The sequence below is a fragment of the Ammospiza caudacuta genome, chromosome 3 (genome assembly GCF_027887145.1).
Source record: "Ammospiza caudacuta isolate bAmmCau1 chromosome 3, bAmmCau1.pri, whole genome shotgun sequence".
NCBI lineage: Eukaryota > Metazoa > Chordata > Aves > Passeriformes > Passerellidae > Ammospiza > Ammospiza caudacuta.
The window spans coordinates 58,805,010-58,825,804 of record NC_080595.1 but is presented as its reverse complement, the minus strand read 5'-3'; the positions used below and the strand labels follow the sequence as shown (position 1 = coordinate 58,825,804).

The following is a 20,795-nucleotide window of genomic DNA, read 5'->3' as shown; positions in this document are numbered from 1 at the left end:
TATATAGAAGAACAGGCACAGCTTTCAGCTACTTTGTGTTCTGAACTATGTTTATATGTTAACAGAGTGAACATTTCAGCAACAACATTTATGTGGTCAAATACATAAAACCTCTGCCTAGATCTCATGGAAAAGACAAGCCATGCCCCATGCCCAACACATCTCTGTGTGGTGGAAGCCACCAGTCAAGGCCCTGAAGCTGTTTGCAATCTAAGGTTCTCTGACAGCAGAAAAAAAACCACCACAGGTTTTTTCAAAATTACCGCACTGTGCTCTTCAAGCTTTGATTTGTACTCACCTGCAACAACCCAGGGCAGTGGTACAGGCTGCACTCAGCCAGTAGTGCAATATGCAATATGGTACTATAATATACAATATGCACTATACGGCACAATATGCACTCAAGCCTGTTCTTTTCCATGGCCTCCATCCCTCTTCTGAGGTCACGTTCTTTACCTGGTTAAGGTGTCTGCCAGCTCTGCTGTGAAACTGATAACCTGCAGAGCAATATAGCAGGCCTGTCTAATGCTGCTGCAGCAAGACTCACTACAACTCACTAGGCAGCACAGAAAGTAAAAACAGATTTGTGGAGAAAAAACCAAATTCAGACTTCCAGATTAAATCCCCTTGCCATTATAAGAGCATTTGAGAACTTACTGTCTTTTCAGTGAGAGAAAGCAAGTTTCCTTTCTCTTGTCCTCATTTTATCCCTTCTCTGGCTGGAAGGATTCCCTTGCAGAAAGCTGCAGCCTCCTTTGTGCACCTCACCACCTGAGCATCTGCCTCAGCTGCCTGAATCCTCACTAGTGTCTTGTTTGTTAGCTTGCCTGGAAGAATGGGTTTCTCCAGAGCCACTCACTGGTGAACACTAGGAGCACAGCCTCCCTCCCCTAAACACAGAGGTATGGTGCAAGTGTGAAGTAAAAAGACATGAAGTCTAAATTATACACAAAGTACCTAGCAGGTTATGTGGTATCTCAGTTCGTAGAAATTTCCAAAGTAATACACGGAGGCAGAGAGCTTAAGATGTTCTGAAACTACTGCTGTGGAAAACTATTTAGCATGTTGTGTGTTGGAGGGGATGTATGGAGGTTCACAGAAAGAAAACAAAACTAATTACTTCTTCTCCTCTCTTTTCTCTTTCCATGGTCATTATTTAATGTGTCAGTTTGAAAATACAAAATGCCAACCATCCTAGTAAACAAATTTTTTTTATAGCAAGCTGTGCATGTATTTTCATATGCACCAACAGTAATGAAAAATTATGTCTTCCTGCAGAATCTCACAGTTATTGCTGCATGGAAAACTTAATATTAAAAAACAATGTAGGAGGCTTTATTTCCTTTTTTTTTCTTTCTCATATTTTTTACCCTACCAAGTATGTGAGTTATTTTTTTATAATTCCTACAAATGCTAAATAAAAATTTTGATAGAAAGAATACATTATTTTTTCTTTTCAGAAAGGATATTTTAATTTGGAGGAAAAATAACAACAGTAAGTGATATTCCAGAATTTAATTTTTCCCCTCCATTTCTTTCTATGATGTTTACTTGAAGCAATACCTGCCTAGGGAAGGTTGTGGTGCTACTGCATTTTTTCAAAGCTTAAGAAGAGAAAAAGAAGTGCAAATCATTTGATGACCAGAAAAGAGAAAAATACATCCAAACACAGAAAACCTTCTGAATACCACTTATAAGTGAATTACAAAAGAGTCTTACATGAAAGATCTTTAACACTTTAACACTTTGTTTTTGTAAAGTTTAAAGGCTGTAACTTAAAACTATTCTTCCATAATATGAAGTTCATGATTTTTCATTATCTTTATATTATACCAATGTTAAAAAAAGAAAAATATGCTAAACCACAAGGGACTGAGTACATGCTGTGAAAACCTAAAAGCTTCAAAATCTCTGGGAACATGTAAATTTTGTATGAAAGTTTCACTTTTATAGTCACATTCATACATTTACAGTCTCTCTGCTCTTATGCTGAGCATTAGCACAGACTGCAATCACTACCTGTGTTACTGCACAGCAAGGCGTTAAAGGAGCTCTTCCACCAGAGTATGCAATGAGATAAAGTGAATTGACTTAACTTAAAAAAATAGATTTTTGAAGATCAGCAGATGAGTCCTCTTGAGACACTGCTGTGATGTGACTGAGTGGAGCTTGATGTGAATGCCTGGTCTAGCACCCCTCCTCCCATAAAGGCTCTGCTCACCGGCAGTACAGCCTGATGTCCTTGTTTCAGATTCCATGAGGGAAGTTCAGAGGCATCCTTTTATCCAATATTTCATAATGTAAAGAACACAAAAAAATTACAGAGCTTTGTAGAAAGAGAAATATATCCTCTAGGCAGTGAAATATATTTAGGTAAGGGGGTTTTGCTGAATTTTAGAAAACTTATGACTATAATGATAAGAGGACAAGGTAATGTTTTAATTTAAAAGAACAGTGCAAAAGGAGCTTGGGGAAGCCTGCTGACTGTATGTTTAAGCACAGCATTAAGTAGATTAAAAAGTACAATGGGCATGGCAGATCTGGCCCATCCAGGTATCTGCAACTCCTCCTTCCTCACAATTTGCCCTCTCCCAGATACTCAGCTGTGATTGTCTCCACAAAACCCTTAGTGGACCTCTCTCCTTTACTTGGTTGTTTGATTTTTTCCAGGTTTCACTTGGCTTAATCTTTTGCCTTTGAGATTGTCTTTGAAAGTGTGACCTGTTATTTGGTTGAAACTGAATGACATACAAGAAATCAGTGGAGAGAGAAAGGCAGACAGAGCAAGGATCATCTGTTGGGAAACCAACACGAAAAGTCAGAAATAAGATGAATGGTGAAGACTTTTGAGCTCTGGCTAGCCCCCCACTGAATAATCAAATTCTGGTTTTTCCAGCCTCAACCCTGGCCCAGGAGCTACCTCCAATCAATGAAGCAAAGAAGGAATGTTGTTGCTGGAAAAGGGTGTGGAAGGAGAATAGTGCTCGCTTTCTAGCCCAGCTAGGAAGTTTAGCAGAGCTAGACCCCTCTGTGGTTTTATTTCCCTATGTCAGGAGTATTTAGGTTGGATTCAATCCTGCCAATTGTGCAGTTTCATCATTTTGTGCTTTGGGGAGGAGAAACAAGCTATGAAATAAAACTAGAAAAGATGGCTGAAGTTACCAAGCCTTGCAGCAGGCTAAGGAGGAAGCTTAATATTAGAAACTACCTAAGTCTCTTTTTTAAAAAGGCAAAAATCAGAAAAAAATGTTTCTTTAGGCTTATTTTCTTAAGTCACATAAGATATAAAAATTTTTCCATCTGAAAGGGCCTGATCTAGCCCTCACTTCAGGTCAAAATTCTTATGTTCAGTTTTAATTTGCCTCAGCTTATTCTTTTGAGTCAAAAGGTAGAGTATGTTCTATATTTATATGCAATATGGAATCAGTCGCCTTAAAATCTACTATAGCAATTTCTAGTATATTTTCCTCTAAACCCCTTTACAATAAAAGAATAATGAAGCTTTTGTTGAGTGAGCAAGCTGGAAATTAGGGCTGTAGCAAGCAGATCTTGTTATGGACCAAGACACATCTTTCCTCTTATGAAAAATACAATATGTTCTGTATTATATGACTTTCAAAACCATCCATATTATTCTAGCACTTTCTGAACTGAATCAGTTCTTAAAAATTCCCTAATTTGAAGCAAAGTGAAGACAAGGCTGTCACTATGAAGAAGGTGACATTTCTGAAGATACTCTAAAAACTTTAGGTATAAAAGTTTTTAGAAAAATAACCTAAAAAAACCCATAAATCACAGAAAACTGCAAGAAATTATTTTATTTACTGCAAAGCTATCTGTGTTTTAAGTATTAGACATAAATTTGTTTCATAGTAGTGCTTTCTAAGGTTTCATGATTTGGAGCAGAGATTCCTCTGACATTGTAGTTTTTCATGAAGCGAAAAAACATTACATTGGCTACAGCTAAATAAATCCTTGTCCTTTGAGACAAAAGATGAATATTTAACACAACTGTGCAGCCTCAGAGTTCTACTTTATGTCTTTCCTTGGTGATATCTGAATGGTGTGCAACTGCAATGACAAGTATGAGCAGAGGCTTCAGAGAGGGACATTAAACACAATATTTCTCAGTAAAGAGACCACTGCTTTGTTTCAAGAGCTCTCAAACAAAATTGTTCTTCCCTGTTATGTTTCATATTTGGCTCATGCCTCTTGCAAAGCTTTAGTACATTCAGTGAATGCACAACTGAAACAGCAAAACTCAGCATTTCTTCCCAGCACACTTGACACAGGTCAGAATGCCTAATGCCCCTCTGCCAGTCCTTGCTAGTTCTAATACACATCTCTTGGAGTGGCTTCATTCCACATTACAGACAAGGAGAACAAAAAAAATCCCAGTGGAACTACTTGGTTATGCTTGGAGACAACTGATGGAGACAACTGCCCTGTTCTTTGGAGAGGAGCTCACAGATGTGGAAGAAATGAGGCTGATATGAGAGGCACACGTGACACCCACAGAACATGTGGGGCAGAGGTCTCTGGACCACCATTCCACTGGAGGCCACCTGAAGCCTCTTTTGAAGGGGAACAGCTCACAGACCAAAAGAAAAGATGTAACAGATATAAAAGCTATAAACCCTAACAGGAATACTTGCCCCAGCAGGACTGCAGGTTTTAGTTACCTCTTCTGTTTGTTGTCTAGCTGTCCTCTTGTGGGGGAAAAGTCACCTGGACAACTCTGATTCTGCTTACTTGTTCCAATCTACTGATTTTCTCTCTGAAATACTGTCAGCACTAACTGTGCAGCAGCATTCAACATTGGATAACTGAGTGCTCCATATAGCTGCAGTTAATAATCCATTCATCTTTTATTTCAGGGCTCTCTTGGACTGTAACAAAGCAGTCTTCTGCTCATCAAATTTCCAAAAATTTGCAGTCATCCTAAGGGGAAAATCCAACACAGTTCCTTCGGTGTTTCCACACTGGCCAAGTGTACTTATGTTATTTGTGGGGTGCTGCCCATGGTGGACTTTGACATTGTGGAAAATGAGGACATCAATTTAGAAATAGAACTGAAGTAGCATAGCATTCAGAATTCAAAGTCCTGTTTATTATTCAAAACTTCAGGCAGATTCCCCTCCTTTGCCTATCAAATTTATTGATAAGAGGCAATTTATGGATCTTTCAGTAAGCCAAGGGATTAGTCTCAAATTGCAGTCCTCGTGGGGTTTTGTATCTAAATTCACCTTCCCCAAATTACCTTTGAAATCTAGACCAGTCCTTAACTCCATTTTTAGTTGCATGCAAATCTTGTTATAAAATTTGTTGTTTCTGGGGCTCCTTTTTGTGCATTGCTCCTGGTCTGAGCATACCATAGGTCATTAGCCACCTTTACTTGAGTTCTTAAAAATAACAAAAGCAACAGATTCTTTGGTACAATCTACTTTTGGAAACATAATGCTCCTGCCCACCTTCCTTTTCAAATAGCACTGTCTCCTGTCAAAATAAAAGAATTTCTAAAACGACTCTATTAGCCTTTCCTATCCCCAGACTTCCAGCTCTCAGTGTTGGATGACCTGCTCCTTTCTTCCCCTAAGGCTGGGGGGACAGTTTCCATTACTGTTTTGTCATCTCTGGACCGGTGCCTGGCTGAGGTCACCATCCCTTGCAGGTCCCTCTGTGTCCTCCCTCCTCCAAACCCAACCTGTGGCTCCATCCCTGCTTCCAGCCCACAGAAGGATGCTGTTCCACAGAGGGAACTGCAGGAATAAGGTCCCCTAGGACAGGCTGAGACAACTCCATGAGCAATTCTTACTGCAGGAGGCAGGAACCTGAAAACATGAGGGAGATTTTTTTTCCCTATTTTTATGTAGATTTATCTGCCACCCTCCCCTTCTGTGTCAAGAACACTGCTGGTTAAAGGCAGGTTTCTGGCAGTTCTTTTCAAGTTGACTAATCACTACAGATAATCTGAATCTAGTTAATGAAAATGATGAGAACCTGGAAGTTGTGTACTCCATTAATAACATGCACTCTGACAGGAAAGCAAAATCAGCTGAACCAAAAAATGGCTTATGAAAAATTATTCAGATGCTGTTGCTGGACACTCTTGCTCAGGTTCTTGTGAACTCACGAGGTGTCTTACTTGTGATTTATTTATCCATAAACAAAACTACAAATTAGCCTTCTCTATCCTGAAACACTTGTGAATTACTCAATAATGATATTCACAACTATGATGGCACTTCTTTCCCGGAAAAAAATACTCAAATTAAGTGTTGCTGCTCATACCAGATATTAGGCAAAATTTTTGAGAGATGCTTGAGTTATATAGTTCAAAAACCACAAAAGATTCTGCAGAAGCCAAGAGTTGTGTCTTGCTGCAAACTACTGAACAACATCTAATATTGTTCTTCCAAGGACAAATAAAAGTTTCCCTATGGCTGCTGGAAAGCAGAATTTTTGCAACGCTAAAGGTTTACAGCAGTGTGGTAGTGTTGGAAAGATTTTGCTAGTAATGTTCTAAGTTTCTGGATGGGGGAATTCTCCCACACCGTTCAGTTCAACATTAGACTGCTTCTGCCACTGATGCCATGATTCATCAATTTCCCAAATGCTGGAAGCATTTGCCAGACTTATCTTCTCTGATGTACTGCTTTTCCCTCACTGACTAAACCCACAATGTATCACTGAAGTCCCATTACTGGAAGTGCCTCGTAGGAAACAGCAGGTAGAGAAGATCTTGGTGCAATGGAAAGGTGCTACTCTGCAAGTAATGCCTAAAATACTTTGACTGGAGTTGTTATAATTAAAGGTCAGAAACTTTGCAGAGTTATTTCAGTCATTTGAAATGAACACAAATATTTAAGTAAGGCAGATTACCATTGGATTGAAATTCTAATTTTTGTGCAAGTTACTTTATGTTATAAAGCCAGAAAACATGCTCAAAAAGTCCATTGTCACTTCTATCAGCTTTGTAGTCTTTTCAAATTCAAATGAATCCAGAAGAATAATTTTTATTGAGTGATGAGAATTTGCCTGTTCTTATTACTCATTATTTTAATAGCCTGTATTGAAACTATTATTTGTATTGATGAATTGACATTTTAGTGACAAAAGGCCACATTCTGATGTTCTTGTTTTGTGGTAAATGCAACTACTCTGTTGAGTTTATTGTAGGTGTTTTTCCTTTGCAGAGGTGTGGTGAGCCTGGGTGTTCTTGCACTAATCAGGAATGCCAGCCACTTTGGCACTTCTAATGATTCCATGTCTGTTTCCACCTACTTCTCATTCAGCAGTTCAAGACTACAGACTTTGCTTCATTTCCTATTGAGGCTGAGAAAGTGATCTGTTACACTCTTGGTACATCCAGGGCTGTAAAGTCAGCAAGGCCTATGCAAATGAGACTACTTTTGCTGTTATGGTTGAAAGAACAACCTTAGCCATTACACTAAAACCCTGAATATCTTCTATCTTTTTGATTTATTGTTGCCTAAAATTTGCACTGAGGAGTAGCTGCTGTAGTGAACCAGGTATCCAGGTATATCTGGTCAATTTTTTTCAGTTCTCCTCTGGAATTACACATGATGCACACCTTCTCAAGGAGAGTTTGTTTTCTTTTAGATGAAGAATTATTCACCAGAGATCCCCAGCATAATTTATTCAAATTCTCTTGAAACATATCGATTAGGATGTTCAAAGTGAGTGATTCATGGCAGAGAATAAATTCCCCCTGAGGAACAAAGGTGTCTGCTAAAGATGAGACTTGGAGAATATCCCAAGGCATTCTCAAGTGCACAAGAAAAAGATTAATTATATCTGCCCCCCAAATGTCTGTGGCTAGAAAGACGGAATTGCACGGGGAGACTGTAATCACTATTCTCCTTCTGTACTCTAGAAGAACAAAGAAAAAAAAAAAAAAAAAGAAAAAAGAGGATTTGATGTGGAGGAATAAATAGGTTTGAAATCTCTCCAGCATCTCGTTTCCTCTTCCTAGGAATGCAGGAATTCCAACTCATCCTACATGTACTCAACTCTTTTGATACTGTTCTTATGACTGCACTTTTCCCACCTCCACCGGTGCAACTGCTGCTGCCAGTGCCACTGCTGTCTGTGGCAGGGCCCCTCACCACCACCTCTGCTCAGGCAGCAGTGATAAACCTGGTGGGAGGTGCAACAGCACACAAGAACAACCCCGTTTTTTCCCTTGAAAATTCAGCCTAAAAATGGGGGGATGCTTTATAAGCAGGGCTATTTTGTAATTGCCAAGGTGATTATTATATTAAGGTACATCAAGAGGAGCAGGAAGCTCTGCAACTCTGTTCATGTACAGAGTTTTCTGTAGCCCTGCAATTAGCAGAGCATAAACTGTTTGTTGGGCATCACTGTCACAAAGGCTATGCTATGGAGTAAAGGAAATTCTAGATTTTAATCTTTTTTTCATCAAAAATCTATACTGATTATGCCAGTCTTCTGTGAGATTTCAACTTGTAACTCCTGGCACTGTGCATGTTGATATACTATGTCCTGCAGAGATGTGCAGATGCTTTCCAGGGCAGGGAAATAGCCAGGGCATTAAGCAATCGCAGTCTGACCATGCTACTTCCCCTTGCAGTCACAGCAAATTAAATCTGTAATGCTTTCTGTTCACTATGAGATTTTTCTGGGAAAGAATTTGCCTGAGATAACATCACGTTAATTTTTTGCCCTCACTCCCCAGCTTCCTTTTCTTCCTTGAGTTACACAACTATCATGTTTCTCTTGCACAGTGCCAATTTCTAGTCAACTCCCATATCAATCTAGCAGAGGTATGGTCAGGAATTTTTAAAATAATATTTATTAGAAAAAACCCACAATTGTCAAAATCAAAACTGACTGCTGAAGGAATTGTTTTTTACAATTAAAATTAAGATGTTGTCTTAAAAAAAATCTTTTATAGCAAGTTTGGAAGTTCCCAAAATGTCTCACTGTAATGGTTTAGTTAGTTTTGTTTTGTATTCAATAAAAAACCAGTTTTTAATTTAAAGAAATTTTTGGTTCAAAATTAATCCATTTACATTGTGAATTGAAGTAAAGAAATAACAAAACCTTGTTTTAGTAAGTCCAATCAAATACACACATTTTCCCATGTACGAAGAGTTTTTATGTTTAAGACTTTTTTTCACTATTTGGGGCAGAAACAATTTTGAAAATATTAATATGCTCATGGGACACACCAAATCTTTCTGGCTCTACACTGAAATTGTTCAGGACTCTGTGTCAACACATTCCTAGGGAAGCCGGCAAGTGAAAAGTAGAATACAAAATGTTTATGATAATATCCATTTCCTACTTGTCTATAAACCACTAATTTTCTAGATTCAAAAGTTTCATTCTCTCCTGGAATCCAATTTCTTGTGTTTTCAAGCAGTTGTGCTGAAAACACCCTGAGTGCTTCCACGTGAATAGTGAAAATGATTGCAGTGTAGCTAAAAATGGGTGAACAATGCAGAGGAGAAAGCAGAGCTCAAGCTATAGAACTCATAAATTCTTGGTTAAGAAAAAAAGCCAAACCAATACTTAGTGAACACATTGAGAATTCTTATTGTACCCAAACCATATTTGCTCGCTTTCTATGATGTAAATACATGCCTTTAATTTTGTCTCTAATCAACTGATTGCTACTGATTCAGTTGGGTATACCTGGTTATTTTAGAGGAGAAAAGTGTTTCCCCATAGCAAGCTTAGTATTTAGCTTAGAATGAATACTAATGAAAGGTTTTTAGATTACCAAAGCTTTTCCACTTAATAAAACAATTATACTTGAATGGCAGTAGTATGTACAAAGGCAAATAATGGCAGCTAGAAGCCAATTGGTTATTCTGAGTATCTCACAATAAGAACAAAAAAGGACAGTATTTATAACTTTTTGACAATGTAATCTCTTCTGTTACAGACATCTAGGTTCACCTCTGCTAATTAGCTCAATTCCTTTTGAGAGCACCAGTAGACAAGTAGATGATTGAGCTGAAGGCATGGGAGACACTTGGGGCATAATGGAGTGGAAAAGAGCTTCACACAGTCAGGTAGCATCAAATAGCTAAGAAGTATGTGGAGAAATATAATATTATAATAATATAATACCTGATATAATAACTATAATATCTGATGTTTATGGTAAACCTGTGCAGAAAGAAATCTTACATGTGATAACAAAAATCACTCCTCTTCATGAATAAAGCAATAGAATGACCACAATCACATTTACTGCATGTTATGACAAGATATTTTGTCCTAACTGCACCTCAGCACTTGAACTGGGTGAAAGGTTTTTTCTCTGGGCAACTGAATGGATCATGGATGCAAAACTGAGTGTTACAAAGTGACTGGTGTCTAAAAAGTTCTGTTTCAAAGATTATGAAATTACCCTGGTATTTCTTTCACAAGGCAGGTATCTGTTGTTTGCACAGCTGTTTTCTAGTGTTGCTGAATCATAAATACATCTAGAAATTATTAAGCACAATTTACCATCCCTTTACTTATAAGCTGGAAAAGCTACATAAACTGGTATTTTAAAATAAGAAAGTGAACAGTGAGCAAAAGCTTTACATGAGTGGTTGGAGAAGAAGCATAATTTAAAGAGCAGCTGTAGGGTAGATCAAAGAATAATCATTTCAGCCAGTGACCCAATAAAGCTGCCCAGATGTATTTCTGGTTTAACTCCATCTTAGCCATTGCAAAGACACACTTTGGTAAGAAAGCAGCTTTATGCATTTGCATAGAATTTCCATCAGATTCCAAACACATGGGATATACACCAGGTTCCCAAATAACCCTAGAAGGAAGGGGTGTTTTAGTTTCCTGTAACTGTTCATCTAAACATAAAAGCAAGTGCATAAGGCTCTGGCAGGATATTTTACAGAGTTATACAGTAAATCACCAACTACAAATTACAGAACACAAGGTTTTCTTGAATGACCCAATGTTTCCCAGATAGAATTGAATATATTTCATATTGGATACAATTAAAATTTTGGGGTTTTTTTCTCCTCTTTTCTTCTCTTTTTATGGCCAGGACAATGAGGGAGAAAGTTCTTAAACCAGAATGGATTTTTTACTTGCATTTTTACTCCTACAGAGAATAAGGGAATGGTACAGGACTCAGACTTCTAACTTACTGCAGTGAAGTGCAGAGGACAGTTTACTCCCTGCTCTTGCTCAAGGGAATGACATGTGCCATGATGCAGGGGTTTGCAGTGCTCCTCTTTCTTTACAAAAGCAGTTCTGCCAGCTGTGTCAGCTTTTCCAGGTCCCTTTCTCTGTTCTCTACCCTCCCTTGTTATCCAGTGAGTGCTTATGCTTCAGTCACAGAGATCTACAGTGAGGCTCTGGTGAGCAGCTCACAGCCATTTGGCAAAAAGAAAGATGGTTTATGCTTCACCATGCCAGGAAACTGATCTGAGTCAGTGAGGTTCAGCAGCCATGTGGTTACAACAGACTGACCTCAGATTCCAGGAACAATCTCAGTCTGGAGTCCTGCTGAAGCTATGCCTGTCTGGTAGTTTGGCTATCAAAGTCCATTAGTTCAAGTGGGTTTATGAAGGATGAGCTGCAGAGGGCAATACTCAATTCAAGAGATCAATACTTTGTTTTTCAGCATCACGTCATATTTGGTCCCCAAAATGATATGAATGAAATTCAGAGTTTTCCATCCCATGCTAAATGGTCTACACCATTGCACACTTGAACATTTTCTTCAGTGACAGCTGATATTGGTTACCCTGTGGGCACAATTGCAGTTTACACGGGTTACTTCAGTATGCTTCCTTTGGGAAAGGCTGAAGGATGATGTTTAAAATAAACCCTAACACCAAAACCCCAACCCCATGTCCAGCAACATACTTCACATACCACAGTTTCTTGAAAAGATGGATTTCTTTAAATTTGGAGTTGCTAATCCATAATCTCCCAAGTATCTTACACTAACCTTGATGCAAGATGAACACTGGTTTCCTTCAGATACAAAGGGTATTTTTTATCAAATGGGGGCTACAAATTACTTTTTAGATGTGATGTTCAAGACATAAATGAAAGGAAACCAGAAACTGTAATAGATGGAGAAATTGAAGTGATATATAAACAGTTAATCATTCTTTAGACATGCTTAGCAAATTTTCCTGGCAAGAATGCTATCACTTTGGAAGATAATTTAATAGACAGAGGAGACAAGACAACCAGTTTGCTTCTAATGGCATTGCTATGGTGTAATGGGGCTGAGATGGCTATATTCAAGACAGATGTTATTATTTCTTCTAGTTTTACCATAAGTGACACTATGACAATTCCAAAATCAAGCCTGAAAGCCCATTAAAAACATTTTGCTGGCTTGACTCATAACAAAATGTAAGAACTGCTTTTTTGAGTCCTGATGAATGGAGAAGCTTTCAGAATACTCAGACTGATGATCCCCAGCTTTTACAACAAAGTGCAAGGCAAACTTAGTGGTCTAGTGATATGCTTTTATAACGCTTTCACTTTTAATGGTGTGGCCTTTTCCATCTAAGTTATTGTAGCAATGGAGAGAAATACTGCTTCCCCATTTATTTATTCCCATTTCTGTCCATTTGTGTCACTTCCATGAGAACCTTCAAAAAATTGGTCATTCCGCTTCTTAGAATCACACAAAGATGCTTGCATGCTTTTTAACTGAAGAAGTAAGTTCTGAGGTCTTGGTGCAATCCTTATAATTAAAGTTTAATTTAGCATAAAAAACCCTCTCACTTATTGCACTTTGGTTTTATCAGTGTTCTCTGCTGTTGCATTCCGCTAACAGACCACACAGCTCTTTATTTGATTTGTCTTACAGTGTTCATCTTCACTGCTCTCTCATATCCTAAAATTTGTCAGTGTATAAGCAGGACATTACTTCAAGGAAGAAAAGTATCCAACAGCATTGAGTTAATGTTTATATTAACTAACTAGAAAATCTGTTTATGGAGATGTGAACGCTTTCTCAGGTTTTGCAACCCTTCACATGTGACAGTGTCTCAGTAGATAAGCCAGAGGCACTCTAAGAGCAAGTGTTCAGATTCCCCTAAAGAACAGAAGTGTCAAACTTTCTAGAACAGCTGGCCATTCACAACTTTAATAGATAGCTAACAAAGAAGTAACACTTGTGCCCACATCACATTAAGCAGAGATAGTCAACAAACTGGAGAGGAAAGATGATCCAGTAGCTGAGGACTATTTTAGAATTTAAAAAACCTGACTAAATTGTTGATTATTGTCTTTTGGTAAGCTACTTCTTTCAATTGGATTTGGACACTAGAGTTTGTTAGATCATGTATTTCAGGTATTCTCACAAAATTTAATTTTTTCCTTTTAATGAAACATACATGATTTAAAAATCTTTCCAGGTTTGAAGTGAGTGTCTCCAGACATATCCCTTGTGTGTAGGTTGCATCAAATGGGATGTAGCTGTTAGCAGATTCAAAAGATAACAGGGGATGCAAGAGATGCAGGTGTAAGTACCTTTTCTGCTCACCATGAACCTTGCTTTCTAAAACCAGGTGGAAGAATCAGTGACTGAGAGTGAGGAGAAAGGAGATTTTCTTTTTGATTAGATAGTCAAAAAGTTGAGCTTGGACTTGAGCAGAAGATCTTTCAGATTCTGAAGCACTTGGACAAGATAATAATGACAGATACAAAAGAAATGTAAATGGTAAGATAACAACTTTAACTTGTATAAATTTACTGTTAGCATTTTTCTAAGCTGCTGTGTGGGAGGTACTTGCCTGTATTAAGGGAGCCCAGTCTGGAATTACCAAAACTGATGTACATTATTTGTTTCAGTCCTACAATAATTTTTAAACAACAGCTTTTATCTCCCACATATGACACCCGTCATACTGATAATTTCATGGACTAGGGGAACATTCTCTTTTCTCTTCCATGGGTCTCTGGAACCAGGGACTGACAGATAATTCAGTAATGCTAAATGGAGTTTTCTCAATCCATCCACACTCTACTTGCATCAGCATGGGTCTCGACCCCAGGAAGTGATTTCCTTACAGTTTTGTTTGATGTTCTCATGGCACTTGAAAGATTAAAAAGGTACTTTTTTTACAGAAAGAAACTATTTCAAAATTGTCTGACACAACTCCCAGAAGAGTTCTTCTTTGCCCTGACCAAAAGCTGTGTTAGATGAAATGCTTACAAAAAGTCTGCCTTCAGTTCCCCCAGCATCCAGGTTTGGTGAGTATTTTCACCCAGGTGAAGTTTAAGGAGACTTGATTATAGCATAACTAGTAAATAGAAAAGAGAAAGAAGCTATGGGATAACAGGTGTAGGATAATCACACAGCTACCAAACTTCTATGCAAGGATAAAAACCTTTTAGGATGTCTAATTCTTTGAAGAAAACTTGGCAGGCAATCTGTTCTAAGCAAATTTACTGTAGGTTTAGTCTTTGTCCCATATAGGCACCTGTGCTGGTTTTAATGTGTGCCCCAATTACATTTTTCTATTTATTTGGTAAGTTGAACACCTTTCTTAGCTTTTGATTCAGATGTTTATTATAAGTTAGTCCTATTGCATATGATCATATTTTTTGTAAGATATGACCCTGAGTCATTCCTCAAAAAAACCAAAACACATTATGGACTAGAACATGCTTTGTAAAATGACACAGTGGATGTGCTTTCCTGCTTTTATTCAATATTGCAGAGATTAAATAATGTGGCATCCACACTCTTTAGCACTCAGAAAAAGGCAGAAATCGAGGTGATCCTGCTCCCCAGTGAACATTGGTGGATGCACTGCTTTCTCCCTGGCTAATTTCTCTTCAATTTTTTGATGGGGTTTTGGGTAGGTTTCTTTGCAAAACAGCACAGTGTCAATGGTAACAATGGAGACTGTTTCTGCCTTTGAATATCTTCAAAACTGGTGATTAGAGCAGAATTTTTGTGGTGGGAAGGGGAAGGTCTGAATTCCCTCAGCTCCACACTGGATGAACCCAGGTGTATCACACCCTGGCTGAACCTGTCCCTCCTCCTTTATTTTATGAAAGAAAAATTGAGAGAATGGCAAGAGTTTTGGTGAAGGCAGGAGGGGTGAAGTAACCCCAGACCTGATCACCCTCCTTTTCTGGCTGTTTTGGACTGACAGTTCATTTGTGACCAGTGTTTTGTGATGAGTTCAGCTCTTTCAGAAAATGAGAGGCACACTCTCAGTGTGCCTTCTGGACCAAGCTCCTCTCAGATCTCTGGCAGACAACACGTCCTGCTGAGAGCTGGTTGTGACCTAGTTAGCAGGATGTAGTTTCAAGCATGAGTAATAGGCACTCAATGCACTTAACTGGGGAAATTTGGGTACCTAAGGGTGGGAGGGGAATGGGACTTTGCATGTTCTTAAAAACTCAGAGTCCTCTTAGAGGACCAAAAGCCAACTAAGTCCCAGTTTGGATGCTTAGTATAAATAGCAGTATGGGGTGGAGGTGCACACTGCAGCTACTGTCAGCCCAGTAAAGAAGATAAATTCCTTGTCCATCTCTGTGCTAGGCCAGTTCCACCTGTGCACAAATCCCTCACCCTGGAAGGCTGCATGGAAGAAGGAGCTACAGAAAAATGTTTAAAGTAAGAAAAAAAATGTTAATGGCACTTTTAAACTGTCATCTAAGCCCAGTGCTTTCCTCAAGAAGATGGCTATTACAAACGCCTGTATCTTCTGAATTATGGAGTTCTGAGATTAAGCCCTGAATGTATATTTATGGCATTTCTAAAATGGCCTCTTTCTGTTTACCAGAGTGGTTTTTGTGGTTTTTTGGGGGTTTTTTTTGGCACCAGTGGTGCCAATAAGTATGCTACTCTAATATTTATGCCTCTTCCATAAACAGAATTGCTGAAAATAATTTTAGGGAAACTTGGGATAGTAGAAAATTGCCTCTTTTTTAAAAAAGACAAAAACAATTAAACAAAAATAGTTTTTAAATGCTAAGGGTACAGGACAGAATTAAATTTTTAGTTATTTGTAACAGCAATAAAATCTTTTGGAGACTTGCAGTTGACTCACTACCTTCTTCATTAGGACCATAGTCTTGTACTAGAAAGTGTGCTGCAGGTAAGAAAAGCCTCCAGTAGATTTGCCACATGCAGCAAATAGTGTGACCTTTCATTGCCATCAAAAGTTGTCTGCCTTCTTTCCTCCTCTCGTGCAGATCTCCAGATCCAATGAACACACAGTGTTGGGAAAGCTGATCTCCTTTCTTTTCAAGATCATCTGCTCTTGCTTAGCCAGAGGCATTTTACTTATTCTGATCCTATGGTATAGGATCAGAAAGGAGGAGCAGGAATTGAAGCATCATCTAATTGTTGGCTCCTATCTCCTGCTGTCTCTAGATCAAGGAAACTTAGTTGAACAGCACAGTTTTGAGTGTTTCAGGAACAAATTCTAGTTGCAGATAGGAAAAGAAAACAATCTAGGTTTAGTGTGGGTTTTTTGTTTTTGTTGTTGCCCATATGCCATTATTTATTGCATATAAAGGAATGGTTTTAATTTTTAAAACTTTTATCAAGGCAGGTTTTAATTTTCAACACTTTTTTTAAGGCAGATTCTTAATCTGGCTGAACAAAATTCTTATAAGACTGAAATCCTAAAATGCTGCAAACATCTTCTAATTATCAAAAGCTATTAGAAATCAGCTTATATTTTAAGAGGTGGCTCTAATACACTTATTTTTCATTGTCCATCTCTGCTATTCCATACTTCCAGACTTTATCACTGTAGCCTTTTAATTCACCTGTTCGTTACAAATTTCCTTCTTTCTTCATTAACTAGCATCCAGATTCATGTTACATTCAGTACCATTCACTGCTATCTACTGAGATTTCAGTCTCACTGTCTATTATGCCTGCTTCTTGCCCCTTCAGATTTTAAAGGTCCTTTTCAACTTCTCTGTGTTCTCTCAGTCTGTGCTGGTTATTACTTCCACTCCTGAGATTTGTCCCTTCACCTGGAACATCTGGATAGTCAATTCTGAAATTTTCTCTCCCTCTCAATAATTCAGTCTTCCTGCTCCCCAAGTTCAGCAGTTCTTGCCTCAGGATGTAAGCAAGGAAACAGCTGGAGAGCCAGGGGCAAAAATCTCACAATGAATATAAATGTGGCATAAAAAGTTCTTTAGATCTTATGGAAAGGCTGTATGGAAAGCAATGAAACAACACTTAGCATCTCAATAGAAGATTCATTCCAGTTAGTGAATAGGATAAACTTCTGTTCTCTGTGGAGCTGACTCAAGCACTTCTTCCTTCAGGGAATTTTTTTTAGCTTTGTGGAAAGAATTAGTAAGAATTAAATTGAACCACCTGCATGTCTGATCACAAAGTAAGATTTTGCAGATTTTTCTGCTAGAGTGAATGCCTGTGTTCACGTTTATTGTTTCATTGGGGGGAAATGTAGGAAGGAATTTTGCCCTACAATTACTGATTTGGACTAACATGCTTTTTCACTGGGGCAGACCTGTAGGCAAGTGACACTTTAATTTTTAAATGTTTCTCAAGGACAATCTAAATGTCTCAAAACTCCTGGAAGTTTCTTCCACTGGCTTCAATTTAAGTTACAGCCTTATTGCCTTAATTGTGGTACAACCCATGACTTCTGGATGATGGTATGACACACCTGCTGTGACAGGTTAGATATCCTTGCCAACAGTATTCTGTTTAAATACTGAAATTTTTAAACACCTGAAATTTTCTTTTTGGGGAGTTGCAGATTAGAGTCCTAGCAAGAATAAGCATGTGCTGAGGAACCCTTTGCTCTCTGGGGAAGAAGATGACAAGATTACCTGTGCCTGTGAGGGACATCACAACAGCAGCAGGACCAGGGAGGCCCAGGCATGTGGGGGGGATGTGCAGTGCCTGATGGAGGACCATCCACTGGATGCTGAAAAGAAAAGGGCTAATTTTGGGCAGCCAGGCCATCTCAGTGTCCCAACATGCTCGTTGGGAGTCTCTGAGCTCCATACTGCCTTTAATAAACAGTATGTGGATACCTACAATCTCGCAGGTGCTGCTCCTTCTGATCAGGGAACACACATAGATAATACATGTGACACTCACTGCCTGCTGGTATTTCTATCCATGCCACATCTCAGGAAGGAGATGTGGATGAAGATGTTTTCCATGTGCTAACAGCACTGACCTTTCCATTTCCATTACACATCACTCAGAAGCAGTGACCAGACATTCAAAATCTGAGTTTGAAAGCCAAATTTAGACATTATCTGAATGGTTTTATTTTTGTTCGAACAATAAAATTATTTTTAAACAGAAAAACTGAACTGAATGTTATAATTGCAGGAGACTGTGGGAGGCAGAGCTGCCTGCTGATCACATTAAATGTTTGATCCTTATTCAGCCACCAAAGGCTTGGGTGCAGCCAATTTTTTTTTTTCTAGTTAAGTGCCTGTCCTGCGATAGTGTTATTTTTCTCAGTGCATAGTAACAGGTAGGATGTCAACAAGTGGAATAAAGGACGTGGTGTGGTCATTGTCATTTCAAATCTCTAAAAACAACTTTTTAGGTATGACTCTGAAACCCTTATAAAGAAGAATGATCAGTTTCCATTCAAGTCTGCAAGTGGGTCAACATAACAGAACTGAAGTCTGAGAACAATCATCAACAATCACCAATTCATCTTAATGGCCCGGATTCTTCATTTCCTTGACAAATGTTTAATTTTCTCTTGTGATCTAACTTTTCTTTAGAAGATGAGTCATGCACAACAAATCAAAATGATGACATTTTTTTTTGTCCTGTGCAATCTCATGTAGGTGAACCAGTGCATTTGCAACACAGTTGCTATTGTTGGAACCCTTCTCTTCTAGACACGTCTGTACTAAAATGTTACATCTATATCCAGTTCCACAGGATACCAGGATTGAGAAGCACTTTTAAGTAACACAAAAGAGTTTCCTGAAGAAGTTATTTTGTCTGAAAAGAGAAATTATACTAATATTGAAGCTATTTTGTATCCAAATCAACATGGAAATGTATTTTGACAATGGACGGGGAAACAAAAAAGACCCTTTAGGTTGCCCCAAAGTTCAGCTATGTAGGTGAATCTTCTCTTATACACATGACCTTATGTCTTTTGCTGCCACTATTCACAGTGAGGATCCTACAGGGTCACACAGCACTGAAATTCAAGCAGCACACTTCTAAAATTGCTTCAGGTGTGAGCTGCACCTTGAATATTCCTTATCAAGGGATCCCCCTTACATAATCAGGAGAGAATGCTCATGGAGCAGTCACACAGGCTTTATTGTTTTCCTGTTCCAAGGAGCTCCACAGATGAGTTATGAAGGGAAAAGGCTGGAGGAGGGGTTTTGTGACTGGGAGGAGAGCTGTGGCCAGGACATTTGTGCCCCCTTGTTTCACAAGATACGGAATCTGCATTCTGAGTGTTCTCTTCATTTTTTCATGTCTGCTAGACCTAAAGAGAGTTTCTGGGACAAATGTTTAAAGGGGGGGGGATATGAATGTGTCAGGTGAACAAATGGAAGGGAGAAAGAAAAATTTAACATGGATCATTGCACAAGAGCAAATGAAGAATAAGCAGTCTTTGAGTGAATGTGGCTGGAAATGAGAAAAAGGTTTTCAACGGGAGATCTGGAACAGCCTCTGGGTAAGAATAAATGTAAAAAACCCCCAACCAACCAAACAAAAAACACCCACCAAACCAAATGAAATAAGAAAACCCAAACAACCTTCTCCCCTCTCCCTCCCAAAAACCCCCACAAACCCAAACCAACAACAAAACAAAACAAAAAACATTTCCTGCTCCTAATATCAACTTGATCAAGAGAAGGAAAGAAAAAGTAAGAAGTGATTGACGGACACAGACAGAGTTTGGGATTAAATTAGCTAGGGTTTTTCCCTCAGCATACTTTCCTATTTTCCAGTGTTCCTAAAGTTGCTACTGTGGCACCTGCTGGAATCAGCCATGCTACTGAAGAGAGCCTAACCCGGAGTGCTGCTGAGCACGCACTGCCTGCCTGCTTCAATAGCAGCTCATTTCCTTGGCACCCTGCTGGACACACTCTCTGCCTCAGAGGACAGGACTGCAGCACAATTTTAAACAGTACCTCACCTAAACAGCTCAGGGTCTAATGTAGAAACAAACCAACAAAAAAAGCTAGTCTGCTGTATGAATAGTACCCAACTTACTTTTAAAACATAAAATACTCTCTTTAGGTTATTCTACATAGTACCTCACCAAATATTAAGCAGTCAAAATCAAGGTATCTCTGGCATTCTCTGGGATGATCTCACTGCCCACCAGAACAATTTCTACTTAACAGAGCCTTACAATCCTATGTTTAAAATGTGAATGATGATTGGCATTACTTGTAAGAATAGTTTCTGCCATAGAAGTCCACTCAATTTAATGGAAAAATGTCTTGAACATTAATAGCAATTCAATTATTTGGAGTCTTAAAACCTCTAAGAACTGTATCCCATCTGCAGCTGGACCTGCAATAAATTGTGCTTTCTGATAAATTTAATCTTCATACATTAAAGCTCTTTCAGATCATATTTTCTTGAAATTCAAGGAGACCTCTCCCCCATCTTTCAAGGGACATACAGTAACTTACTTCTTTTCTTTAAAAAATAAACTAAATTGCATTTACTTGGGCCATCAGCCTGCTTCACAGGAAATTTACTGGAGAAGCTGATCGGTGGTAGCTCGTGCCACAGCTCATGGGTTTGTCCTCTCACAGTGATAACCAGAAGGCAATTAATTAAAAGTTTCTGAGGCTAA

The 20,795-nt window shown here is 38.6% G+C and overlaps 1 protein-coding gene across 1 annotated transcript in view; it reads right to left on the bottom strand.

Annotated features, from left to right (window-relative positions):
* Positions 1–20,795, bottom strand: part of RGS17 (regulator of G protein signaling 17) — a 70,107-nt gene that overhangs the window by 39,489 nt on the left and 9,823 nt on the right. The window lies entirely within an intron of this gene.